This window comes from Peromyscus californicus, unplaced genomic scaffold, assembly GCF_007827085.1.
Source record: "Peromyscus californicus insignis strain IS unplaced genomic scaffold, ASM782708v3 Scaffold_6__1_contigs__length_162567912, whole genome shotgun sequence".
NCBI classification, from domain to species: Eukaryota; Metazoa; Chordata; class Mammalia; order Rodentia; family Cricetidae; genus Peromyscus; species Peromyscus californicus.
The window spans coordinates 118,082,782-118,108,647 of NW_026294584.1; the positions used below are offsets into that span (position 1 = coordinate 118,082,782).

The window sequence follows — 25,866 nt, forward strand, 5'->3', positions numbered from 1 at the left end:
AGGCAGGTTTCTAAGTTCGAGGCCAGCTTGGTCTACAGAGCGAAATCCAGGACAGGCACCAAAATTACACAGAGAAACCCTGTCTTGAAAAACCAAACAACAACAAAAAAGAAACATATTTTGCATGCTTTCTAAAAATATAAAGGTTTTTTTTTTTAAATTAGTAAGTATAATATTTGTTACAGGGTTGATTTTGACAGTTACCATAATACTATGATAATTTGAACTCTAAAGTAATTAACATCTTTCCTTAAAAACACAAATCTGGGGATGAGGAGATAGCCCAGTATTTATGACCATGTGCTGACGTAAGTTCAGTTTCCAAAACCCACATCTAGAAGCTCACACTGGACTGTAAGACTTCATTTTTTAAAAAACCACTCTAACATTTACCAGGGACAGCTATCAGCATTCCTCCTTCATGTTTCTGTGCAAGCTGACCATGACATCCTGAAAGGTAAGAAATTATTTACTCATTCTTTGATTTAGTCACTTCTATTTTGTATTTTGTTTCCCCCTCCCTTCGCTCTGTGTCTGTCTTTTCTCATATTGGACTTTCAATATAATCTTAAACTCCCACATATACATTAGCATATATTCTTCATAATCGTAATGATTTTGACATCATATTTTTATTGATTTTACTTATTTCAGGATTGATGTGAGCTGGCTAATGTTTTTTTCTGAATTCGATTGTCTTTGGGAGTGTTTTTATCTGTTCAAAGAGACTGAAAGACAGCAGACATCTACTCAACAGAGGTTTTATTTCACAGAAGCCTGGGGATCAGAGATTAGCTATTGAATGATTATCACAGCAGGAGTTTCAATCCCCTTTTTATTTAGGTCTAGTGTGTTTCTGTCATAGAGAGCTTAGGTAAAAAGGGAGTTCACCATCTCCTCCTGAGAAGTCTGCAAATTTTTATAAGCAAGAAAAAAAAAAAAAAGAAAAGAAAGAAAAAAATGCCAAGTGAGTTTTTTAATAGAGGATTACTCTCCCAGAAGTCGACTATAACTCTTATATATATAGGATCGCTGACCATGGCGGAGTGAGCAGATAATAGCCTGTTTAGAAGCAGTCAGCTTTGTTCGCTGAAGGGCATTCTGTCCTCCCACTACTCAACCTTCTTCTTTCTTTTTTTTTTTTTTTTTTTATCACGCCCACCAAATAAGAGAGATGCCAAGTCTGCAAATAGAAAGCAAGACTATTAACATATGAAGCAGCTCCAAGATCAAAATACTGCATGCAGCATGTGTGTTTTAATGAAAAAATCTCGGTGCAAAGGGAGCTGGTGTCTGCATTGTATGAGCTTCCAAGATAAAAGTGCAATTGCGGTGAGAAAAGAAACTTTCAACACTCCAAGTAAAAATGGCTTCTTACAGTTAGAGCCAATTACTTTCCCATGAGAAAGTGTGTGTCATCGCCAAACCTCTTTCCCAAGACACAGGAAGTGTTCTTTCTTCTGCCTGAGTTCCCCTTTGCCTGCGGGGGGTCTATCTGCAATGATCCGGTTCCTGCTATAAGCTGTCTTGAAAGGTGGTCATTTTATTTATTTGGGAACTCATTCCTGTTGGGGACTGGTGTTTCTAATGGCCTTATCTGTTACCCCTAGGTTTTGCATTTCTTCAGCTGATGGCTTTGAGGCTAATGTCATTGATCATCGTGGTACCCAGCTCATCATTCCAGAGAAAATGAGGTTACAACTCCATTTCCTTTGTCTAGCATATGCTTTGATGAACTCACATATTTCTTCCCCTTCCTTTAGTGTTTCCCTGCCTGTTCACCTTGCTGACACTTTTCTTACAGAGGAAGGGAAAGACAATCTCAAGCATGAAGGAATAGTGGATTGCAACAGAAAGGGAGAATTCTGAGGCCTGAGTTTCATCATTCATCCCAGCAAAGAATGGTATTGTTTTTTCTACTGCCCTGTATCAAAGGGCTACCAGCTTGGTTGTTTAAATCAACATGTATTGATCATTACAGAGCTTTTGTTGGTAAGGGGTTCAGGCATGGCTTAGCTGGACACTGTACTCTGGCCATCATAGACCAGTCAAAGTGTTGGCTGTTTGTGCAGTGGTCACCCTTGCTAATTTAGGAAACTAACCGGAACTGGTTCCTTATGTTTGTAGAAAAGAAGTTTTCCATTCAGAATCTAATTCAACAGCAACTGTAAATGTAATCATGGAAACATTAAGAACATTATACAGCAGCATGGGTTGTCTGTCCTACTCCTGGAATTCCTCCTGTCATTATGGAAACATCTGTCTTATTCATTAGTGCCTTGAGTTCTTAAGACCATGAGTGATATACAGTATGCAAGCCAAATATCTAAACAAAAAAAAAATCACTTCCATCTTTGAGATCATAAGAAGCAAAATTTCAATGTTGTCGTTATTTATTATTCTATACATGTATAATTCTATTTTCACAAAAAGTCCTATAGTGACAGTTAACAAACAACCAGTATAATCATTTCATAAGCACAGGACATAATGCTAGGTCATGAATGGAATGATTACTTATTACATGTTTTCTTAATTCCAATTATATAAGACAGAAGAACTAATGGATATTTTTGCCTCTTCAAATCCACACCTGTGTCCAGGCACTGCTTTGGCATGAGAGAAGCAGGAGTGACTTCACATGCTGAGCCCTCCAGTTTCTACATGCTTATGTGTTGGCAGCTGACAGCTACCTTGTATTTTTGAGAGCTGTCTCAGTATTTCCTGTGCTTTTTTTTTTCTTCCAAGGCTGATGGCTCAGCATGTGCAAACCAGTTTGTATGTTCATAAATTGCAGGAGTCAAGTTTTGAGCTCAGCCTTCGATTTTTCATAGTGCGGTGAGTTGTGGACTTGACTTTGTAAGGATTCCTGAGAGAAAGCACAAAAGAAGACAGAGCATTCTGTCAGTGAAAGGTCATAGGAAAGGAATGCATGGATATGTATCCTTTCATATATACATTTTATACTCTATATGAATATATTTTACATTTCCATATAAAGAGACATACTTTGAGGATATATTTTACACATATTAAATATTATGTATTTTTATAATATTATATACATATATTTGTAGTGGGTAGCCATTCCAACTTTGACCTGGAAGTTCCAACTCCCATTGAGGCTTCGGTAATGGTCACGCCTACAAGGTGGGGCTGATGGGGGGATGCTGAAGACCCGAGATCCGGATGCCCAAGTAGTCTTGGTTCCTGGACCCTGGACGTTGAATGTAGACTGAGCAGAGTTCTCCAGAGAACACCGCCCGACTGCACCTTTCCCAGACCATGTAGCCTATCCCTTTCCTTGTAAGTTACCCCGCAAAATAAACCTCCCTTTTAACTACGTGGAGTGGCCTTAATAATTTCACCAATATATATTCAAAGAGATAATGAGTATCTGTGTATGTGTATTATACAATTTAATAGAAGTTTGTTAATCTCCCTTAAACTTAGGGGTAAAATTTAGGATACAGAAATTTTGGACTGGGATGCAATGTAAATGCAGATAACATGAGTAATTCCAGGCTGATAGACTGAACAAAGAGTTTTGCATTTTCAAAAAAACTTCCTCAACTTTTTCAAATCGGAAGTCACACCTTACTGGAGGTGATTCTGTGTCTAGAATTAGAAGCCCTTCTGGCAAATCTCTTAACCTTAAACCTGAAAATTCCCATATGTCTAGTAGGAAGCAATATCCGCACCACTTCCTTGAGAAGAGAGCTGTGAGGGTTGAGGCAAAGCACTTGTGCAGGTAAAAAGCTTAGGGCTTCTGTTCTCTAAACTGGAGATCCCGCCCCCCTCCTAGAATAAGATGAGTATTCAGCTAAGTCACATCATTACTTGTTGTTGTTAAAAGTGCTTTGTAAGCTGACATCTTCTTTACAAGGGTGTGGACATACTGGCAAAATAATAAAGCAAAGGGGTCATTTAAAAAAGAGAGGGGAAAATGGATAGAGATCACAGTTCAATATTGACATGTGAGTATAGACCAAAGTGCTGAGTAGACCAAAGCTCCTAAATCAACATTATACTCACCCTTTCCCTCATCCATCTCCAAGCCACTCTCAACAACAGGGGAAATGTCCAAAATAGTTGAGTGAAGCACACTTAGGTAATGGGGAATGCACAGTTAGGTAACTACTTAAATACTGAAGGTTTCTGAGGCTTCTTCAGTTCTTGAAGATCATTCTTCTTGAGAACCAGGAATGGACAAACCCTTGGGTACTCTAGACAAATGCTCCACAGAGAGTTTCCCTGACCTAGAGCCACCAGACTTTTTTCTTTTCTTCCTTCCCATATTGTTCTTTCCTAACTCTGTCTCCTTCTCTGCTCTACCATCTTTCTGGTCATTTTCCATCTGTTACCCTAATGCATCATCCTCTGGAGAGAACCTAGCAGCTATGTGACACTGAACCAGTCATCTTACCTTTCTCCATTTAGGTATCTCCAATAAATTTAGTTAGATAATATTATCTTATGCCATGTAAAATATATATGAAAATTCAATAATTATAGAAGTTTAAACAGAACTTTGTATTTATTGTCAACTGTTTGTTAATCAGCAATATTTAAAATGGGCCTTTTATGCATATGAGCAGGTAAATGTCTCCAAAAATATCTGTGTCAGCGATGAAGAGAATAATCCATGCCTAGCCATCATTGGCATATGTGGTGGGTAGTCTTTGTCATCAACTTTAGGAGACACACTTCTGGTATGTCTGTGTTTCCTAATGGAAATGAGGACACTCTGAATGGAGTTGACACTGCTCAAGGGGCTGGAATCAAAGACTGAATAAAGAGAGGAAAAGTAGAAAACACGGTCATTAGGTGTTACCTTTCCTTCTTGACTGTAGAAGCAATGTGGCCTACCAACTCAGTGCCTTGCCTTTCCCACCGTGATCAGTCTAAACCCTAACCATCAAACACACACACACACACACACACACACACACACACACACACACACACACACACAACCTTCCTTCCTGCTTTTTCCTTTGTCATATATTTTATCAGAACAAAAGAAACATGCCTAAGATTCCATATCAAGTCTATACCTAAGGGCTAAGAGCACTTGTCAAGTGCTATATAGCAGCCTTTCCCAATTCCTCACTTGTAAACTGGTCTCCTGGGTTATATGCTCCCACCACGATGTGCTGCTGCAGTAGCCAATGACCATGAGCTAATCTAATCAAGCCATATGTCCTTATAAGAAGATATTCTTAGTTTTGTTGTTAGAGTGGTAGGAAGCTGGCTAACTTATTAAGACTTGCTATTTGAAAGCATTTTGTATACCAGAGGCCACAATAGGACTGTCTTGAATAAAAGAATAGGAAGGAAAAATCATGTTGTTTCCCTCAGTATGTTCGCTTTCCTTTTAAGCCCACCATGAAGGCATTAGGATGATGTACCTCCAGATCTGGGAGTGACGAATTTCCTAACAGGGACTTGGGAATGACAATATCAAATTTTATGAAGCCTCGATGAAAGATTTTCCTCTCGGAATTAGGCTGGGGATAAGTTCTCTTGGGTCTTCATGGTATATTTTCACTGAGCTGTAAATCTCTTTCTTAATCTAGTCATCTGATCCAAGAACATCCAGGGTTAAAGTCAAAAGAGAATGGGGGGGGGTCAACAAATCTTGGAAAATGTTCTATCTTCTCTGTCTTTCTGTATGTTCTTAGATCCTTTCCCTTTTATTCTTCTTTATGTTGCAGCTAATGGATTCTGAATTCTCCATAGGAATTAGAGCTCAATGAAAACCAACCAATGAGGGTTGAGGTAAGAAAAGGCGCAATGCTGTAATTTCTTTTCTGCTCACAGTCTAATTTATTTTACTCTATTTTCCCTAAGTAAATTTAGGCCGTGGGTGCATTTTTCAGTGCTTATTTTCAAAATACATCCATTTTCATAAATACAAACAGAAGTACAGCCATAATTACCCCCTTTCATTTGTGTCTTGAAATAACTTTGCTTAATTCAAAGTAAGAAATAAAGGATAATGTTGAAAAATAACTAATGAAAGGGTTCAGATTATGAAAGGGATATTATCCCAGTTCAAAGACATTTCATTTTTCAGAAATTGCATAGCATTTAAAATTTCAAGAAAGTGCTATATTAAGTAAGTATCTATTTGCTGAATATGAAAGCAGTGTGTTTAGCTGAAAAGTCAATGCAGGATATGGGTCACTGTAATGGTGACAGTTTGATGCTATCAGTAGGCAGTCTGTGCTTTGGTTTGACCTGAAAAATCAACTGATGTAGGCAATGGGTAGTATCATTTAGGAAGGAAGCCTATCTTATATATAAAAAAGAGAGTTTTCTAAGTTGTGTGAAAAGCAAAAATGTGACATAAATCACAATGGTATAATTACGTATACAGATCTAAATATGTTTGAGTTTGGATTTATTTGGAAATACTCTGGGTTAAATCTATGGCATCCAAGTCATGTACCATTCAGCAAGTTTGAAGAAACTAAATAAAATAAATTCCAATGAAAGAGCAACATGCATTTTTTTTGTTTGTTGAGATTCTAATTTAATTACATTTCTCCCTTCTCTTTCCTCTCTCCAAGCCCACTTATGCCTCTCTGATCTCTCCCACTTATGCCTCCCTGATCTCCTTCAAATTCACGATCTCTTTAAAACTCTTATTGTATACATGTATATATTTGTACATACATATATACTCTCAAATATAACCTGTTGAGTCCATATAATATTACTTGTATGAATATTTTCAGGGCTAACACACCAATTGGTTTTCCAAAGCCAAATGGCCATCCTTGAAAAATACACATTCTTTTGAGTTTTATTTTGAATTAGACTTTATGATTAAGTAGATGCCTGGAATTGGTTAGGCATAGGGCTTGGAGTAGGTGAATAAAGGGGCTGTAATAAAATTGTGCCTCCAGAGGATGTCAGGCATGGTACTTGCTCCTTATATCTTTTAGTGATATCATAGAAAACAATGGAAGAAACTAATAGCTCATGGACCCACCTCATGTTACATCTCCACATGTCATCATTTTTCTGTGAGAGAAAGCAAGTGAGAAATGGTTTAGTATGGTGCTGTTCAGCATTGGTTTTTATTGTGTGGATGTGTTAGCACTTTTAATTTCTTCTGAGTTGTGACATTTAACTGAGCCATGACCCCAAGTAGTCTTGTTCTAGGGAAGAACACTTTGAGGAAGCCTTGACCTTGACTTCAACCTGAAATCCATAAATGAAATCTGCAAGTTTGTATACCTGGAGTGCACCACATCAAGATTCATAGTTCTTCAGTATACCATGTGTACCAAAGTTTACAAAAATCACTAGATTACTGCAATGTGCACATATGGTTGGGAATCATTGACACAGAAATCAAAGTAGAAACTAAAGATGACAAAGAAGGATTAGTTTGTAGTTGTGCTTGAACAGCATAGTACAAGGTTGCACCGCAATCATTCCCAGCTCTGTATCTGTGAGGGATTTGTTCCATGACTCACCGTCTACAGGGAAACTGAAGTCTGTGGAACTTAAGTACCTTATATAAGAAATTCTGTCATTTTTGCTCATAGCCTTTGAACATCTTTCTCTAAACCTAAGTAATTTCTAGACGACTTTATAGCTTATGCAATAGAAATGCCATGTGAACAACAATCCTATTATTATAAATTTTAGGTGATAATGAATTGTTAAAAATATGTTCATGTTCAATACAAATACAATACTTTTCCAATATTTTTTCTGTTGAAATATTTGGTTAAATCTGAGGAAGTGACATGCACAGATCTCTAGGATAGCTACTTACTTAAAGTGAACTATAATAGATTAACTGTTTCTGTGGGATGCAACTATAGGGAATGCTACTGGGCCTAATGCCCCAACAGGCCACCAATTCCGATAAAATTAAAGAATTCAGCATGCAGGAATAAGACTTAGAGACACCACAGGGTCTGGCTCAAAACTAGACCTGCTGTCTGTACAGTTTCCTGTATTGTTTGCAGCTATTTTTATCTACAACTACCAGAGCAGGATATTTTTTCTCTAAGCAGATGTGTTTGGGGCCTTTCCAGGAGAGTTGATGACAAACCAGTGGAAATCCAGGTGGTGTCACTAGATGCCATCTTTACCCCAGACCCTGCCTGGCAGGAAGAAAACTATCCTATACTTTTAACAATCCAAATGATGTATTCAGCAGGCTTTACCCATAAGGGCATATCACAATTAAGGAACAAACAGAGGTTAATGTGGATAGGAAAGAAGAGCAGTAAGCATATCCATTAATCAAGATCCTGTTTACACATCTGCTAAGGAGGGAGATTTTCTCATTAACTTAAAGTGAAACCCAGTGTTTGATAACAGCTGTCTTTTTGTGACAATGTTGATTGCACCTGCCTCTGCATCCCATCTAAGAATTATAGAATGTACACTTTAGAAATTAATCTTCACTTTGTAATTAAAATATTAATATTCTCATTGTAAATATTATGCAGAGTAAACTAAAGTACACCACAAATGACTCACAGCATCTCTATTACGATGTTGATTGATTTTCATTTATTCCTCTGAATATGTGTGTATCTCTGTGTCAATGTGGATATGTATTTGTGAAAGTCATAAAAAAATCTTAGTTTTTTCATATTGATAATTTTCAATCCTCTTTTTATTGTTTCCATTGTATCATACTATTTCCATATATTATTATATATTGTTTATATTAATGACTTTAAATGGCTCTATAGTATATTAGTTTCTGGCTATACCTTGCTTCATGTAACCAAATTCTTTCAATCAAATACTGAGTCATTAAATTGCCTCTGTTCATAAAATCCCAATGAACAAACCTGGACCATCCTTGAGCTCTTTCTGTACAAAACCATAGACAAGGAACAATTTAAAGATTTCAGAGACTTTAAAGCTTTTTATTCATGCTGTCAAATTCCACTCCAGGAAAATTGTACCTATTTATGTTCAAGGTGTTTATGAGAATTCTATTCTGCTCTACCTACTAAACTGGGAATATATTAAATATTTGTCATTTTGTTCAAAATCTAGTGCCAAGAACAATTACATACCTTCACAGATCTCAATTTTACCATTTATAAAATGATGATAAAAAAGACAGTCTTGGCTACAAAATTGTTGTATCAAATTTGTTAATATGCACCAAGTATTTAGACTTAGCCTTCCAAGGGAGTAAATGTTCAATATATTAGTTTAAGTTCTTATTGGCAAAATGTGTTATCAGGCTATAATTCATATCTTTTTCTTTGCCAATAATCATTGGTATTAATTATCATTTTACAGGAAGTGTGTATGTGTCAGAGGGTAGTCTCTGGGGTCAGTCCTCTTTTTCAACTCTGTTTGACACAGGGTCTTCGCTTGGCTTTGGAACATTCTTTTTTCTTAAATCTTCCTAAAATTATTTGTTATCTACTGGCATCTTCCATTTTATCCTGTTATAAAATCTCATTGAATATAAAAAGTATTGCTTTCCCATTGGGATTTGTCTTTATTTCTTCAACTTAAATTCTGTCAACAGAAATGTTAAATATTTAATGTGATCATAGAATGTTCAACATTTCAACTTTAACTTTAAACACACAAGAATAATTGATGGTCATGCAGTAGAAATTCATGAGCAATCCTGCCCAGTCTTCAGTGGCACTTACCATTCCAATGTACATATCCAGGACTAGGATGTTTCTCTCAAAACTGTGAAATCCATGCTTTGTAACACTACCTTTGTGAATAACTATCTAAATACTCTCAGAGTTCCTCTTTTTTATTTCAACTAAAATTAAGACCTAAGTAAGTCTAAGAAAGTTACTCAGGTCCTGGATAGTTAGGCTGTGATTAAACCACGTTATTAATGTTTGGTTTTATAGCATTACAATATGTAAGTATGGCCTTTGTAATTTATGCCATGGGGAACTTGGGGTTTCCTATGTATCTTGGAATGTAGTCAGGGTTGCTAAATCTTTCTTGGCTATAAATATATCATGTACTGTGTTTTCCAAGATGGTCATTTGATTATATATTTATTCATTAAAACATAAACATTTGATTGAAATTCTGTGCCATTGTTTTTTTTAATAACAATGGGATAGAGAAGGAAGAAACAGGCAACAAGAAGTGCATGGTAAAACTACATCTCTCTCACTTTCCCAGCCCAAGCAGTCATCAAATATTCAAATTTAAAGGTTTTGGGCCGGAGGAAGAGTGAGGTGATGTGTATTTCAGCATGTGTCCTTCTCCTACCCTTTTGCAACAGAGAAATACCATGTAGTCCTGGAACCCCTTGATTTGGATTTTCATGACCTGTCAAATAGCGTAAGTGCTGAGCTTAAGACCTCACCACTGTCATTTTGTAGATGTAGCTTCTGAATATCATACCCCGCTCATCCATTGAAAGGTTACCCACTCCAACCCTCTATTATCCCATGTGCTCAGACCGGGCTTTACCTCCAGTGTTTATATTCCAACAAGACCCAAGCTTTTGCTTCCATATATAGCCCTCATTTTCCTCTTGGTTTTTCCTTATTTTAACTCTGAACAGCCTCTTCTAGACCCAGCAGTGCTTATCTGGGTAATTTAAAGTTATCTTTCATTATTACAATCAAGATTCATTTCTCAGGAAAGCCTTTCCTGATCCTCTAAGCAAACAAACAAAGTTTGTTTTTCTATCAAACTTCTGTGCTGTGTTATGGTTGTAGATTTGGCTGTCTTTCTAGTTGCATGTGCCATCAGCAATTTGATAGTATTATCATACAGTCCCTAGCACACAGTAAATAACTGGTTAATATAGGCTAAATGATGTGTGTGTGTGTGTGTGTGTGTGTGTGTGTGTGTGTGTGTGTGTATAAGTGTATTCACAGAGGTGTGAATGCAGATGCATACTGCAATTTCGTGCTGTGGAGGTCAGAGGACAGCCTCAGGTGTTGCTTCCCGCTTTCCCCCCTGTTGGAGGCACTGCCTTTCTTGTTAACTGCTGGCTGTGCCAGGGTACCTAACCTTTGAGCTTCCTGCGGTTCTCTATGCGCTGCCTCCAAATCTCCGTGGGATGTTTGGTGCTTATGCTACCAATCTGGGGATGCAAACTCAAGTCATCAAGCTTGCTGGGCAAATACATTACCCACTGAGATACCTTCCTAGCCCTTAAATGATGACGTTGTCTTTGAAAAATTTAATTAAGAAAGATAAAAGATGACAGAACATTAAAATAAATGAGATAGAGTTGTAGTAATAGACAATGGCTGAGTACTTGTAAGTAACTAGAGGATATTATTTTTACTTACTTAGGGATATATTCACCATCTATTGGTAGAAGTCATGGCGCATGGAAGGAATTACATAAACATTTCTAAAAGAAATCAACTGGTATGGAGGCTTTTAAGTTAAACCTGCCTGAATCTGGAGGCTACTTGGATAATGATTTTTCTTTTTAAAATTTTCTTCTGGATGTCTTTTAATAACCAAACAAAGACATCTGTCTACCTATTTACAAGATAATAATTTTCAGTAGACTTTTTTCTATTATCCAAGGCCTAGAATGGCAACTGGGTTAGCATAACCACACTACACAGTAATTCTTTCAAAATCAGAGAAGAGATTTCCAGATTCTGATTTTGCTTTCTAGTGTGCACAAATCTTAATCTTCATTCCAAGTTTCAATTTGAGTTTTGTATCAGCTTAATGCATAGACCATCTTGTGTGAAATGTGTTATGCCATATGAAGGAAATACATGCAGGCAGCAAGCTGCACTTCGAAGGGGAAAGACAGTATGAAATCTTAGCTTTGCCCCCCAAAAATGAATTGTTACGATATAGACTCAATAGTCAAGAATTAAAGTAAAATGTTTCAACATGAATGCCAACACTTTTAAATGGATTACCTTATTTTTATTGTGGGCTGCACATTTTTGTCAAGGGAATTTGATAATTATAAACTACAACAATAATGAGGTTTTGAATATTCATAAGCAATTAAAATGCCTCTGTGCATTTTAGCAGTGCCCTGTGGAAGTGTAACTCATTTTTAGAAATAACTGGGTTGTAATAATCAAATTCCCAAATATTCTGTTAAAAATAGACAAGGGGCTGAATTAGTTATGTTTTCATGTACTTGGACAACTCAAGGTTTTGATATGGTTACTATGTGGCATTTGGTGTCATTTTGACATATTGACAGAGTTTTATATTCTTAAAAGTCACAGGAAGACCCTGAGTAGAGAGGAATGTCCATTTTCAGTTGTGAAGACCTCCTCAAATCTGAGTGGTGTAGTAACAGGGGTATTCCTTTTGCATGCTAGAGAATAGACTGACAAGCTCTTTCCATATCAGCTGCTTCTTTGAAGATTGCAGGCACACAGCTGCATTTGTGCATGATGTAGATGTGCCACAACCAACAGAGTGGCAGGGTTGGGTGCTCCATTTCCAGTGTGGTCACAGAACCCCTCATTCATCATCCTCTTGAGATGATAAACAAGCCTCAAGAAGGTAGACTCATCAATGAAAGGGGACCAAGATCCCTGAGTCCTTGACCAAAGAAACCCCATTTAAATAAAACACTCACATTAAGTTGTCACAACTCTACAGTAAACATTCATTATGCTTCTGACATGTGAGGGTTTGTTTATTGCAGTAGTTCACTTCTGTTTTACACAAGGAGACTGGGGAAATGATTACCAAACTCAAATCCTCTTTTATTATCGATGCCTGAAATGAAGGATATACCTCAATCTATATTAATGATGAATTATTCTGTACTATAATATTTAATGGAGTTTGAGTTGATATGTTTAGAGGATTAATGTTATCTAATATAAATGTATATTCTTTTGTGTTGTAGCAAGAAAATCAGCATCCCTCAGTTGATATACTCTCCCAGTGAATACTTTCCCTGATATCTTTTTATTCATTCAATGCTTCCCATTTATGCTTTCTGAATGATTGTGCTGTTCTTCAAACTTATACGTGGGAACCTAATCTTTATGCAAAAGTATTTAGAGGTGGAGACTGGGGCCAGCGAGACAGCTTTGAGGATAAAGGTGCTTGCCCTTAAGCCTAATGACCAAAGTTTCAGCCCCAGGATCCACATGATGGAAGAAAAGAACTGATTCCTGTAAATTGCCCTCTGACTCCATCAGTGCACTGAGGCACATGCCCTCTATCACCTCAACCCCTGCCCCTACACATACAAAATATAAGTAAAGAGATATTGAGTCTCCAGGGTGTATTAGGTCATAAGCGCTCTGCTCAGGAGTGGGATTAGTGTCCTTCAAAAGATGCCTGAGGAAGTGTGTTTGCCTCTTCTGCCATGTGAGGAAATGCTAAAAAATAAATTCATGGCAACATAGAAACAGTGATATTTAGGGGAAAGATATACCTTACTTGGTAGAGTGCTTGCCTAGTATGTACTAAATCCTGGGTTCAATCACAGCACCATACAATTTAACTGTATGGTAGTGCACACCAGTAATTCAAGTTCAGTAAACCAGTAACTTGGTAATTCAGTTCAGAAGTTCAAGGTTATTTTTGGCTACATAGCAAGTTTGAAGCCAATGTAGGCTATGGGAGACACTGTTTCAGAACAAAAAGTTCTATATGAAATAAAGAAAAATTGAGCATCAGAGAATGAGTTTAAATGGTCATTGTGGCCATGTGAATAAGCTTCACATAACATCTGGTACTGCTGTCTGCCTGCTGTTTCAATACCTCCAGTGACCCTGTGTCCCAAATTACATGAGACAACCATAATGCCTACTCTGCCCATGCAATTGTAATATTGTTCTCCTCAGCTCTCAAGGATACCTCGGTCTGGATGATAGATTTTATTGTTGACTTATTTATAGCCCTGTTGTATAAAAGGGACAACATGGCTATCAGAGCCTGACGTCCTTCAATATTAGCATAAATCTCTTTGTTCAGATTCCAGACTTCACTAAGCAAGCAAACTTCTGATAATTTGGATTCTTTGTAGCAGGGCTACAAAGAGAAAGTACTAGCTGGACTCATATCAAAGGCAGGGCTGTTCTGTGCCCATGTGTCATTATCAATTAATGAGCTGACACCCTGGATGTATAAACTTCAAAATCCTTATGAGAGATGAATGTGAGACAGTTTCCCCAGTACTGATCAGTTTCAGGATTCTGAGAATATGGAGTTGAAGATTCTAATGAGATGTGGCACAGATGATTTAAGTTAAATGCTTGTGGGAAAAGCCGTGCATCAGGACCACTGGCCTCTGACAATTCATCTTGGGCACATTCCAGTCTTCATCATGTACAATTACATCTGGATGGACAATAAAAGATATGAGAGATCCCTAGAGCCAGGTTATCCAGAGGAGAAGAAGATTATGAAATAATCTTAAAAGCAGTGGTTGGATGAGTAATGAGAAAAATTAATTAAGGATGTTTTGTTTTGAGAGTGAAATGTCCTTCCTAGATTTACATATTTGAAAACTTAGCTCCCAAGGAGGCACACCATTCAGGAAGTTTATGGAACCCTCAGGAGTGAAGTGTCATTGAAAGAAATGGGTAGCTGAGGGTGGGCCTTGAATTTTATATCCTAGACTCACATCTGCTTTACTCTGCTTCCTTAGTATGTTGGGTGCAATGGTACCTATCAGTATCCTGCCCTTGCTGCTGTCTTTCTCTACCTGCTATCACGTCTTTCTCCCCGCTCTGGAACTATAAATGTTTGGTCATAGTATTTTATCATAGCAACAAAAAAAGATACTATGATAGATACATTATATTCCTCATCTGTTGCTCTTCCTTTGTTTACTAGGAATCCGATTAACAAGAATAGAGGAGAGATTAGTACACAATTAGTACTTTAATTTCACGTGTATCACTATGATCCACACAAAGGCAATCCCATTCTTTCTTAAGCCAAAGATTTACTTTAAATATTCATAATAAATGTTATTTTCTAAGCATCTATGGAATCATCAGTATTTCTATGAACACAACAAATACTTATTGAGTACAGCTATGAAGCACATGTTGTGCACCTTCAGCAAAAGCAGATGGCAGGAAAAGAAGGGTGTAGAAGATCAGACTAATGTATTCTTGGGTACCACAACCTGCAGAGGATGCCAAGGAGGAAAAGGAAAAATGAAAGTAATTACATGCTCCCGGTCAATAGGACTGGTATGGTTTGCATATGTTAAAGTCTAGAGTGCTGTCTTGGAAAGTTATGGAAACATTAGGAGTGTGGGTCTCACTGGAGCAAATAGTCACTGAGATTGAATCCCTGGCATTTTTTCCTTGGCTCCTTTGTTTTTTCTCCTTATTTCTAATCATACTCTACCATGAAGTGAATCTCTCTACTTTGCCACATGCTCATATCACCATAATGATTTTTGCTTAAGTGTATGAAGCCAAGAAACCATGGACTGCCTTGTTTGAAACCATGTGCCTAGATCGATTTTGCCTCCTGTGGGTTGTTTTAAGGAAACTTCAAACAGCGATACAAAAGTAACTATATAAGGATGCTATGGAAATGTTAATGTGCATGCAAGGACATTTATATACATGCAGGAGATGGTTGGAGACATTTATTAAGAAGAAAAGACTTTTGGTAAAATGAGATCAGTCAAAGAAAAAATATAGATGAGAAATCTTTTATAAATAAAACAGACAAATAATCAAAGATGTTAGGAACTTGTTGAATATTCTGAAAGTTCTATGAGCCACCATTAGAAATGACAAAGTCATCATAGGCCAGTTGAAGAGTGTAGATTGTCTCCTAATACAATGGGAAGCAGTTGAGAAACTCCTGCTGCACAGACCCATATCAGTGGTCTCAGAGCCTTCACACATCTTCTTTTGTTGGATTTGTTTTGGAGGTAAAAACAGAGGAATATGGTAGTCAGACAACCCATACCTACATCTAGTAATAAATTTGCTGAGAACTTTCATTGGTATTTATAAAGATTTTTATGCTTTTTAGAGGTAAAATCAAATAGCATCTTTGTTTTATGGTAAGAGAGATACAGTAATATTTGGGGTAAACATTTGACTACAAAGACGTTTCTTACAGGTGTTGCCTTTTCCTTCCCATGTGGCTGGATAGTTTGGATTGTTTCAATAATTTTTAGTCTCTTTCTTCTCCTTGGTTTTTGGACTATTTCATAATCAAACTATTAATGTAAGCATTATGCATCAGAATACTTAGGTAGAAGGGATGCTTCTTTTATTGTTTTATGTCTTTTGAATGTGAAACCCATCCTAAGATGTTTCCATTACTTAGTTGGTGGAAATTATAGGATCCATCACTGTAGTGGTCTTATGGGTGTTCCTCTTATGTGCTGGCTTTGGCTATTGTCATCCATCTAATGTGTACCTCCTATGTAGTCTGTTCTTTAAGCCATCACAATTCTGTGCTGGGAAGAGAATGCTCTTGGTAATATCACCTGTCCCTGATGTTTTTCTGTAGTGTTTAAATAATTATAAAAAGCCCTCCAAAATGAAAATGACCCCTCAAATTAAATTCAAGTGGAGTCCAGTCAGTATTCAAGAAAACTGATTTCCTTACAGTGTATGAAGAGGGGGGCCCAGAAAACTCAAAACCATGTCAAGTATTTCTATTAGTCACTATTCTCCACCATTTCAGTACTTTCTGGAGACAGGTGAAATTATCCTTACATTTTATGTATTAAAAGAAGGTCTCATGTAGCACAGGCTGGCCTTGAACCTTTGTATTCAAGGATTACTGTAATCTGAGATACTCCTGCCTCTCAATTGGAGGGATTTCAGACATGAACTACCATGCGCAGTTTATGTTCTAATAAACAATTGTTCTGCTATTGTTTTGTCTTCAGCACAGTGGCTGTGCCTTATTGCACTTCAATTTGAGCCAGCAATTGTGACTGCAGTTAATGGCCTGCTTCTCTAGCAGCAGCCCAGCCACTCAGGCTGCAGCCTGGTGGAGATTCTGTTCCCCGAGGCACTGGCTCTGCCACTGCCACTAAAGATAGCTTTAATTAAATCTCTACCATTTTATTTATAAATAAGATTTGAGATGAAAAGGCTGGGGTGAAAACCTGCTACTCAGAGAGGTTAAGTAGCATCTAGCTATCCTGATCTCCTTGCTGGCATCTCTGAAAGAGAGTGTCCTTCTACTCCAGCAAACAAACAAACAAACAAACAAACAAAACAAACAAAAGTGCCACTCCAAGGTCCTCCCTACTATTTCCAGTGGTCTCTCTCTCTCTTCCAGATGCCCTCTGATGGTCTATTATTAATTTTTGTCAACTATGCTAACTCAGTCATCTGACCCAAGGTTAATTTTATTTAATTAATATAAACAAAAACTCAGGGTCCATAATGTGATCTAATGTCCCCCAACATTCTGCCTCTGGAGCTACATTTTTACCCCCTCCCCATGATTTTTAAGACATGATGATGGAAGTGACACCCTTGACCCTCTAATAACTCAAAGCCTTAATTCAGTGAAGGGGGCAGAGTGCCCAGGATTTTGTTCACATATGTTTTATGAAATGCTGGCAGCTTTCTCTAGCACAGTATGACATTGTACACACTCTGACTGTCATTACAACTAGCATAAATGATGTTTTTATGGGAACTGAACCAATGAAATTTTCATGAAGACAAGTTAAAAGGAGACAAGTTTTGTAAGAAAATAAATCTACAAATGATGAATTCTCCAGCAGTCTTTCCCTGGGAATGATAGAAATGTAATGTCCCCATTGTACTTCAATAATTTAAAAATCTCTACCCTCACTTCCTTAACTAAAGCTCATCCTGGCAATTCAGTGACCCACTGTTAGAACACATTTCTGTGAAAGAGAATTTCCTCATGTGAAGAGAAGCTCACCAACCCCCAGAAGCATGACTAAAGAACACAAAGGCATGTCTATTAGAAAGGAGAATCTCTCAATCTCCCTTAAATAGGAAGAAAACAAACAAACAAACAAAAAAAAAACACGAGAAAGGGAAATTAGAAGGAAGAGGCCTTTACTCTACTTCCTCAATATAAAATCCTGCCATGTGGGGCTAGTGTTTCCATGGTTCACAGGCTAGATCAATATGCCAAAACAATAGGCAACTATAAGTTAATCATTCTTGGTCTCACTCTGAGAATTCAAAGATTAAAGAAAGAAATGTGAGCTGTTTGCAAGTCATAAGACCCCAAAACTGAGAACTAGATCTTAGCCTACAGTTTGTTCCATGTATTATTCTTTGAGCCTGAGTCATCCTTATGGAGTCATGACATATTCATACATGGGCAACATTTCACATTCTTCTTCTCAACAAAGGTGTTTTGTTTGTTTGTTTTGTTTTATCTTTTCAAATCACCCTCAAGGACAAAATACAGCACAGCAACTTACGTTTTTTGGTATATTCAGCTTAGGTTTTATATTTTAAAAATGACAAATGGTATTATCTGACAGTATGATTATGTTATTTGCTTAATCTCACAGTATATTGCTGCCCTCCTTGTAGAAATTGATAATAATAATAATGTTAATGTGAATGTGTGCTTAAGTCAGTAAGTAGGTTAATGCACAGAAAACCTCTATAAGGTGGTATGTTCCATAGTAAGTACCCCCAAAATATTAGCTCTTACTACCTGTGACAATTTCTGTAGTCATTGTACCAACTAAGGGTCATATAATCAATCATCTTATAACATCAATAACACCTGCTTAAGCTAACAGTGAAAGACAGCACAACTGAAGTCTGATTTTGTTATGCATGTTACTTACTTTGTAGTTAACTTTCCTTGGCTGTGACAAAATGGGAAAAAGAGGAAGAGGGCCTATAATTAAGGAGGGCAGTGGGAGAGCAATACAGAAAGAAAAGGAGAGAGGAGGGTAAAATAATACCAAAAATGCTGTGTAAAGCCTTGAAGGATCATATTATTTTATATTTATTTATAATCATATGCAATACATATGAACTTGTATTTTATACAAATCTTTGGAAGTCAAACCCCAATGGATACATCTAGAACAAAACTCCTGCACTTAATGCTTAGGTAACATCATGGAAGAGAGGGAAGAAAGATCGTAAGTGTCAGAGGACCAAGAAGTCTAGTCTGATGTGAGATTGAATGTACTAGAAATGATAAGGAAGTTACAGCCATGATGCTTCAACAACATGGTTTCCTTAAAAAAAAAAATGAGCAAGACAATATCAAGAGAGATGCTAACATAGAGGAGAGAAATCTCATGGGTCCCACCCTAAACAAAACAAAACAAAACAAAACAAAACAAAACAAAACAAAACAAAACAAAACAAAACAAAAAAACTATAAGCAACTGATGACTGCTGCAAGAGGGACAATTAACCTCTCCCAGAGAGGAACCTCTTAACAGGCTATCCAATCCAAAGTGATCAGTCCTGAGATCTTAAATCACACACACACACACACACACACACACACACACACACACACACACACACACACACACAAGTGGACTCACCAGGTTGTATTTAGATATTTGTGTGTGGTGTGTGTGTATCAACCATAATAAAAGTAAGCAAAGCCATCTATTTGAGAGGGAGTGAGGGAAACGTAGGAGGTATTGGAGGGAAGAGAGGGAAAGAGGAGTGATATAATTAGATTTTAATTGAAAGAAATAAAATGTCTTGGTTAAACACTGCTTGACAAAAACAGCTGACAGTAGTATTGGCTTATTCAGACTTTGGGTTATGTAGTTTATTCAATCATGAAAGGGGAGGCATAAAGTCATAGTAAATCATAGTAGGACAGGAAACAGAGAAAAGAAAATGCCTAAACTTGGATTCCTTTCTCTCCACCCAACTCCCTGCCTTCTATTTCATCTGGGATTTCAGCCCATGGAATGGTGCCACTCAGATCTGAAAACATCATCAAAGACACACCTAGTGGAGCCTTGAAGTTTCTTCTGTAATCTTCAAGCGTCCGACTGTTACAAAAGTGGGGAGTAGGAGAAAGGAAACATTGCTAGGAAGCAATGATCCATATTTTGATACTGCCAGTAACCAGCTGTTACTAAGCTTCCAGATAATCAGGTCTCGCTCTCCTTGCATGTAGAAAGAAGTGTGAATGGCTATGGATTTTAGCACCCTTGCTGCTCACGCTGTCCAGCATCCAAGAGAGATCACAGGCAGAAGATGCCCTTACTGGACAAACTCACTCCTGCAAGTATGCTTTTACCCATTTTATTTGTTTGTTTCTTTTACTTTGCTCTGAGGAGAAGAGGCCTGAATTAAGGAAAACTCACAGCAGATACTTAGTAACTCAACAGGGATTAATTTCTTTTACATATTATGATACACTTTTTACATGACACATTGTTACTTATTCCTTGATGGCCCAGCATGAGGTAGATGATTATAACTTCATTGCTGATGTTTGAAAGATTATGACTGATAAGGTAAGCCTTATGCTTTCATATTTCTTTTGTTTCTACTTCACTTTCCTTATAAATAATTCATAGAACAAAATTACTGTCCTAGAAAAATACAGTCTGTTTCATCAGCCCCTTCACACTTTATTGATTAGTGCATATAATTTTTAATATGTATCCATGGAATAGAGAAATGTAGCTTTTTCTTTTGTTTCATGGGACCTTAGAGGCATGTATTTCTGCCTAAATATTTATATTTATAAATGCTATTTTACAAAAACATTATTTCTATTTATTCTATTCATTTTACAAGTCTCTTGGATACTAAAGGTAACATTCATCCCCTGCTGTAAAAATCAAATCTAGCTATCACTTATCAGGTGCTTTTGAATGATCTAGTTTCTTATTCTTTTGTCTTTATCATATTATAAGGTTAATCTGAGTGGTTGGACCCTTGAGTCCACAGCAATCTCTAGCTGTGGTGCTCTTTTCCAGTGAAGACCATTCACAGGAATGCATCCACTGTTCCAGCTCTGGTTTCTCTGTTTCATTTTGTCTTCCCTAAGTAATTGATGTGTTCAAGGCTTTCAGTTGTCTATCTGTATTAGACTGAATGAAAAGTGTCTTTCAGAGGCTCATGTCTTAGAATACTCAGTCTCTGGTTGGTGGTGCTGTTTGGGGAGGTTTTTCTCCTTAAGAAGGTGCAGCCTTGCTGGTGGATGTATATCACTGGATGTGGGTTTTGAGGACTTATAACCTGCCCCACTTCCTACTTCTCTTGACTGCCTGTGTGTGATTGAGATATGATCACTTGACTTCCTGTTTCTGTCAACATGCCTTTTCTGCTGTTCTAGATGCTCTGGACATCTAAGCTAAATAAGTTCTTCTATAAGTTGCTTTTGGTCATGATATTTGATTGTAGCAACAAAAAATTAACTAATATGTCATCTTTCCATCATGACCTACTTGAAAGGAACTAGAGGCTAATATATTCCGTTTTGTATGTTCAAACAAAAGACTAGTTAGACATTTTTAACTAATACTTTTATTTTTTTGAATATTTCATGCAATATATTTTGATCATATTTATAATCCTCCCCGAAATCCACCAATCCTCCCTAACTCTATACCCACTCAGTATCATATTTTCTCTTATTCTTAACAAAGCAAAATAAAACATGGAGCCCGGTTTGTGTTACCTGTCTGCTCCTGAGCATGGAGTCTGCCCTGGAGTCTGGTTGTCACTGACAAAAACTGACTTTATCTATCTTAACCTATAATTTGCTAATAATGTCTCCTAGGCTAGGAGTAGGAATTTGTATCCACGTCCTCTCCTCCCTGGTGGGATTTTTCTGACGTAAGCTTGTGTAGACCTTGTGGGTGATGTCATAACCTCTGTCCGTTCATGTGTGCATCTGCCCTGCTGTGTCTAGACTTTCTCCTTCATTCTCTATATTATTGTAAGTGAAGACATAGTTCTGGTGTGGGAGCCAGCACCAAACAATGGTAAGCCAACCCAATACTGTCAATCAGTGGGCAGAATAACATCCCAGAGTAAGTCTCACATCATTGAAATATAAAATTAGAGAATATTTAAATGCAGTGAGAAAGTGAGTCAGCAGTTAGAATGAAGAAACTAAATGATTAAAGAAGATATGGGTTTGGCGTGTGATGAAGAGATTGCTTAGGAACTAATGGTACTTGCTGCCAAACATGATAACCTGAATTCAGTCTTCAGAACCTGCACTGTAGAACTGAGCTCCTCACGTTGTGCTCTGACCTCCAATGATGTGTCATACACACAGAAACACAAAATAAATGTGTGTGTGTGTGTGTGTGTGTGTGTGTGTGTGTGTGTGTGTGTGTGTGTTGTGTGTAACAAACCAAAATTCAGAGTTGTGGAGCCCAGTCCCAATGGATACATCTACAAAACACTTCCCCATTTGAAGCTCAGGGAACCTTGCAGAAGAGGAAGCAGAAAGATTGTAAGGACCAGAGGATCAGGGAGTTTGCTATGAGATGTTTGTCTCCCAATAATATTAAAGACTGCACCCATAAAGTCTCACCAACATGACTGCCCAGTTGTGAGCTGAACAAGGATGACAGCAATGGATATGACAAGAAACTAGACATCAACAAACCAAATAATCAAATTAAAAAAAATGAGGTACAGGTCTACATAAAGGATTCCCAACAGAAGAATCTCAAATGAGTAAGAAACACTTAAAGAATTGTTCAGCATCCTCAGCCATGGAGGAATGCAAATCAAAATGACTCTGAGTTTCCATCTTACACCTCAGAATGTCAAAGATCAAAAACACAAATGACAGCTCACACTGGAGAGGATGTGGAGCGAGGGGAAACTCCTCCATTACTGGGAGGAGTGCAAACTTGTAAAGCCACTTTTGAAATAAATATAGAGGTTTCTCAGAAAACTGAGAATCAATCTGCCTTGAGACCCATCTATACCACTCTTGGGCATATACCCAAAGGATGCTCAGTTATACTACATTTGCTCAACTATGTTCATAGTAGCTTTATTTGTAATATGTCTAGTTTCTTGAGTTCTTTATTTATTTTGGAAATCAGCCCTCTGTCAGATGGGGGTTTGGTGAAGACCTTTTCCCATTCTGTAGGCTGTCTTTGTGTCATATTGATGATGTCCTTTGCCTTACAGAAGCCTTTTAGTTTCATGAGGTCTCATTTATTAATTATTGATCTTAGTGACTGTGCTATTGTTATTCTATTTTGGAAGTTGTCTTCTGTGCCAATGCATTCAAGGCTCTTCCCTACTTTCTCTTCTGTCAGGCTCAGTGTATTTGGATTTATGTTGAGGTCCTTTATGCACTTGGACTTGAATCTTGTGCAGGGTGATATAGATCTATTTACATTCTTCTGTATGCTGCCATCCAGGTAGACCAGCACCATTTGTTGAAGATGCTTTCTTTTTTTCATTGTGTAATTTTGGCTTCTTTGTCAAAATTCAGGTATCCATGAGTCTTGTTCTTCAATTTGATTCCATTGATCAATCTGTTTGGTTTTATGCCAATACCATGTGTAGACAACACTCTTCAAGGTGCCACCATTGTCACCTCCTGGTAACATCACGCTAGATCCCTAACTGGGGGACAAAACAGTGGATAACTAGCAATTAGGAAGCACAAATGATTACATATTTTATGCATTAAATAGATCATTCTGTGTCATTTGGATTTTAATTTTTTCCCTGACAGGGCCTCACTATGTAGCCCTGTCTGACCTGAAACTCACTATATAAACCAGGATGGCCTCGAACTCACAGGGATCCACCTGCCCCTGCCTCCACAGGGCTAAGATAACAGATATGCACTACCATTCCCTACTTGTATTTTAAATATTAAAAATAGAGTAAGATTTTCCCAACTTTTGCATGAATTTGAAGACTCATTTTGAAAGACAGATAGCTTCAGTGTGGTGTTTCATTCCTATCCCTTTGGGAATCTGTTTTATATAGATGAAAAAAATTCCCCATTCTTTCATGGAATTCAAACAAGAGGATAATTTTCAGTTGGTTACAGAAGCACAAACAATTAAAACCAGATGGTAGTTAAACTAACCTTTGCCAATTTTTGGGGGGTGGTCTGGAGTAGATTCTCTTTGGAATGATTCTCAGCAGGCTTTTTTCCCCTTCATGTACCACCCCAGTAATGAGAAGACAAGAAAGTTCCATGCCAGTGGCTGGATGTCACACAAGTTTCAGCAACCCACTTATCATTTTGTTCAGTTTGTGGGACAAATGTCATCGGTTGTGACAGGATCTTGGGCTTCACAAGCATTGCTGACAGCCAAAACACTCCCAGCTCCCTTCACAGGATGTGGCCGTGATAGTGGCTTTATAATGATGGGGTTCAAGAACAACTAAATGTAACTGAAATAAATGGAAATTTACAATTTTTTCTTTTCTTTCTTTCTTTTTTGAATCCAATGCATTGTTGATATTGATTTTATATGGCCCTTTCCTCTCTCAACTAACCCGACTGTTGCAGCTTCATAACAGTATGTGGTCCATGCAGCTTTACTTTTGCTACACCTTACTTAACTGGAACTAGAAGAATCAGGTTTTAACAGTCTTGTCACCTTAGATACACAAAGTGGCCAGTGGGTTAGAGGCCCTAGCTAGCTATACCTAGAAGCTTCCTAAAGCAATTTAATCTGTTCCTCGATGTTCTAAATTAGAAATCATGCTTAACAGAATCCACAGGTGATTCTAATGTACTTTGTATTTTTAGAAATAATGAAACAGGGCAGGGGATGGAGGAGTCAGTTCCATTTATAAATCCTCAAGTCCACAGGAAATTTCAATAACTGTTATGGCTGCTCTTTACTTCTGAGCATTTAAATTGGGTATTCTGAGGTGGAACCCAGACATAGCATTTATAACAAATTTTTTATTACACAATCTTGTACCTTGGATGGAAAGCAACTTTACCCCCAGTGAAGGGCTTATTTGTTATATATGTGTTGCATCTCTATTCAGTTCAGGTAACTGCTGAGACAGATGTGATGATGATGAATAAGAAGTACAGAATTGTAACCTCATACAATGTGTTGCCTAATGAGGCCTATGTTATTAAAAAATGAAAACAATAAATAAACAAGAATCTGGAGAGATGGCTTAGCTGACAAGAATGAGTACTACTTTTGCTGATGATCCAAACTCAGTTCCCAGCATCCATGTTGTTGCGGGGGGTTGGGGGTCAGGACTTACAACTACCTGTAACTCTATCTCAAGGGAGTCTGATGACATCCACTGACCTCTGTGTGTTCTGCATTCATATGCACACACACAAGTGTGCATGCACACACATTTAAAATAAAAAATAAAATTTTGGAAAAAGTAAACAAATAATAAATGTGCAATAACTTCATAATACCAAACACTAAATAAACCTGGGAAACACTTAGGGCAAAGAAAGAAAGTCATTCCAATATAAGTAGACAAGACTAAGAAAGGGAGAAAGACCCTGACTTTAATTCTGAGGAAAAAGCATTCTGCTTGGGTGATGGAGTTAGTTTTCTGCCCAATGGCCTATGACCCTGTCATAATTAGGGTTTCTATTGCTGTGAAGAAACACCGTGACCACAGAAACTCTTAAAAAGGAAAACATTTATTTGGTGTGGCTTACAGTTCAGAGGTTTAGTCCATTTATCATCATGGCAGGACATAGTCGCATGTAGGCATACATGGTACTGGAGAAGGAGTTGAGAATCCTACATCTTGATTGGCAAGCAACAGGAAGTGACCTGAACTAGGTAGGCATAGCTTAAGCATAGGAGACCTCAAAGCCTGTTCCCACACATATCCTCCAACAAGGCCACACCTACTTTAGCAAACCACACCTCCTAATAGTGCCACTCCCGATGAGCTTATGGGAGCCAATTACATTCAAACTACCATATTGACCCAGAAAGTCCAATTCTGAATTTTTGTACTTTAGTGAGGCAACCTGCATTTAAAGTACTGAAGGGAT

The 25,866-nt window shown here is 37.6% G+C and overlaps 2 long non-coding RNA genes across 9 annotated transcripts in view; both read left to right on the plus strand.

Moving 5' to 3' along the window:
- Nucleotides 1–313: 313 nt before the first annotated feature.
- Nucleotides 314–25,866, plus strand: part of LOC128099492 (uncharacterized) — a 51,951-nt gene continuing 26,398 nt past the window's right edge. Inside the window, exons 1-6 of one of the 8 annotated variants that reach the window (XR_008214536.1) lie at nucleotides 314–457; nucleotides 1,611–1,694; nucleotides 1,805–1,904; nucleotides 3,078–3,306; nucleotides 5,718–5,781; nucleotides 6,576–10,050. This is a non-coding gene — a long non-coding RNA (uncharacterized LOC128099492). Of the gene's footprint in view, nucleotides 458–1,610; nucleotides 1,695–1,804; nucleotides 1,905–3,077; nucleotides 3,307–5,717; nucleotides 5,782–6,575; nucleotides 10,051–25,866 lie in introns of those variants that run through there. The other 7 variants (XR_008214541.1, XR_008214539.1, XR_008214543.1 and 4 more) reach the window with 7 other exon arrangements.
- On the plus strand, nucleotides 19,913–24,290 carry LOC128099493 (uncharacterized). The gene is made up of 2 exons (XR_008214544.1): nucleotides 19,913–20,151; nucleotides 24,041–24,290. It is a non-coding gene; the product is annotated as an uncharacterized LOC128099493 (long non-coding RNA).